Consider the following 3,030-nt stretch of genomic DNA (forward strand, 5'->3'; position numbering starts at 1 on the left):
TTGTATCTTCTATTGTCCTGTAAATAATGAAACGCACCAGACATGAAACAATCCCTTGAAGTAAAAGACTGAGGGCATGTGAACACACTACAAATACACGTCAGTGTGCAGTGTTCCTTTAAAGTGCAACACACTCTGTATTCACCACTAGATGGCAGTGTTTAATCACACATCAGCCCCTCTCCCTGTGATGAGCAGACCATTGTCCAAAATAGAAAACCTTTAAATAAACCCCCAATTTATCTGTGCTTGCAACACCATCTCATAAACAAAACCAAGAGTTTTGGAATGCTGAAGGTTTATCTCTGCTCGGACTACAGTTATTAATGATAATAACAAGATCCAAACCCCAGGGAGGTTGGAGACAGGACCTACAAGTGAAAACAGAGGAGGCCCTTTCCTGTTGTTGTACTGCTGCTGTTCATGTGTGATTGGAACGGAGCAGCACGGCCTGCTTGGCTGGTTGGCCGGCCAGTCGGGGATTGTGAAACTGCTGAAGTAGGCAGTAGGCACAGACATGGGGAGAGAAAGAGAGAGAGAGAGAGAGAGTCCTCTGTCTCCCTCCTGTCCGCTTCATGTTCGATCCCCTATGCTCTTCCTCCCTCTCTGTCTGTTCGTTAATCAACCCGGGGCTCTGGTTGGACCAAGGGTCATGTCTGACCCACACATTCTGGGCTAGCGATACCAAGCTCTACCTGCCTGCTCCATTTAATCATCTTCTAGAAGTAATGAAAGAACAGTAGATGGACGTAAGTGCATATGAGTGCATATGTGAAAGCACAGTGTTCACATAGTTTAATTACAAGACTGTAAGTAAAAAAACAAATCAAAGATGGTGAAGATAGGAGGGTGCATGGATGGATGGACAGATGGAGTTATCTGGTACACTGACTCATTCGGGGTCTGCCCCCTGTCCTCTATAAACACAGGAAGTCCCCTTCGCTCTCATTGTTTTCTCTGCCCTGACACCATTTACAACTATTTACAAGTTCAGTGGATTAGTCATATTGTAGCCCCCGTGCTTTTGTCGAGCCAGAGGAGAAACCTAATCTATGCCAGTGTTGAGATGATTAGGAGAGTGTTTATCGAACCAGCCTGCGTTTGGTTAGTTGGAACAGTTTCTGTTGGGCTTTTTGTAAACTGTGTGTTGACATGTGTGTAATGGTCCCCAAATGAGACACCCTTTGGAGGTTTTGGAACATTTTCAACAGACATTTAGCACGTTCCCAAAAGCCAAGTTTAAATGAATAATGTCATCAAGAGTTTGAGACTGGCAGTGTAGTGAATAACTGAATAATTGGCTTTGGGGACAACACGTGAAAAGCTTCCAGTTATTTTATGAACAGGAACCAGTACCTGCAGTAACATAGCTTAAATTAAATGCAAAAGTTTGAGAAAAGCATCCAGATTTGTCTTAATTAAAAGTGGAGTTGCTCTTAAGAGAGCTTTTCCGTCACCAGCTAATCCTGTTTGTACAATAAGGATTATACAAAATAGATTTTTCGAGTTCCAGCTGGTGATGTTGTTATAAGTGTTTCGCGGAATTCATCTGTCCTGAACTGAAATTTATCAGATGTTTTATTAGTATAGACACAGTTTATTTTGCATTTAAAACTATTACTAAACACTGAATCACTTTCATTTTTGGCAGGTACTGGGATTGTTTTGTAAGTATGCAGTTCTGGCCATTTGTTGAGTCTGCACACAATATGGGATGTTATCACTGTAAGTGTTGAAGAAACACTGTTGTATCAAACTAAATATGCTGATATAAGCTGAATTTTGATAAATGCTGCAAAAAGGAAATAATGCAACATTCCTGAGAGGAATAGGTAGAAGAGATTAGTTTAGCTAAGCATGAAGATTTAAAGCCTGGCTCTATCCAGAGTTTGACAATCCACCTATCAACACATGTTATTACATAACTATTTCTTGTCAACCAGCAGACGGGTGCAGTGACTTCCTGATGTCTTCACTGGTTTCCCAGAAATAGTTAGAGCAAATAACTCCACGACATGTCGCTTTTACATTTCTGTTTGTGTTCGGATTAAACAACTGATATGCGATGTGTTAGTGAGCTTTAGAAGTGCTTTTAGGCAGATCTTTAAACCCTGGACGCAGCCGGACTAGCTGATTACCCATTTCAATATTTTGTGCTACCCTAAGCTAAAAAATCTCCTGGCTATGGCATCAGCTTTTTTCCTCTCATTCTCACTGAACTATTAAAAATACATTTCCAAGAATGTTAAACGATTCCTTTAAAATAGTTTCAGTTGATGTAACTGCCACAACTGTGGAGCACTTGAAACATTTATTTAACACCCAGCCCTGAAGCACTGTCTATTTTGTTGTCTAGCAATAGCTCATAAAAGTAAAACAACAAACCAAACAACACAAAGACCCTAATCCTGGTGTTATATAAGTGAGCACTTGTAAATCTTTGCGGTCACTGTAACCTGTCACTCATATATAAACACACCCAGACACACACACACACACACACACGCACACTTTACACTGCATTCTCCACTTGAGATTTTATTATTGGCTCTAGGACTGGATACACTGTAAAAGATTTATTATGATCAATACCTTTTGAATATCGACATTCATTTCAAATGATCACGAATCTGGATTCAATCAAAGCCTCATCTGTAACTTATCTTAGGTTCCCAGCATAAATATTGCCACATACATAAACAGATGTACAAGTATTTGTCATCCGTACAAGTTAAGAACATTTGCTATCATGTCTAGCTAATAAAGGAGTATGTGGAGATGTGATCCTCTTCATCCTGTGTTATTCCCCTGAAATCCCTGACTGAACAGTGTACACTACACACACATGTGGACCTGCTTTATTGTCTGTGGCTGTAATGTAACTTCTAGAAATCTGTTGCAGCACATTCACAAAGGACAGGAGTCAGTAAACTGTACTGAGAGAGGCTTTACTGACCGGGACACTGTGTGTGTGTGAGTGTGTGTGTGTGTGTGTGTGTGTGTGTGTGTGTGTGTGTGTGTGTGTGTGTG

The 3,030-nt window shown here is 40.7% G+C and overlaps 1 protein-coding gene across 2 annotated transcripts in view; it reads right to left on the reverse strand.

Moving 5' to 3' along the window:
- rspo3 (R-spondin 3) overlaps window positions 1-3,030 on the reverse strand; it is a 15,082-nt gene that overhangs the window by 2,075 nt on the left and 9,977 nt on the right. The gene's annotated exons all lie outside the window — the stretch shown is intronic.

This window comes from Larimichthys crocea, chromosome XIII (genome assembly GCF_000972845.2).
Source record: "Larimichthys crocea isolate SSNF chromosome XIII, L_crocea_2.0, whole genome shotgun sequence".
Lineage (NCBI taxonomy): Eukaryota > Metazoa > Chordata > Actinopteri > Sciaenidae > Larimichthys > Larimichthys crocea.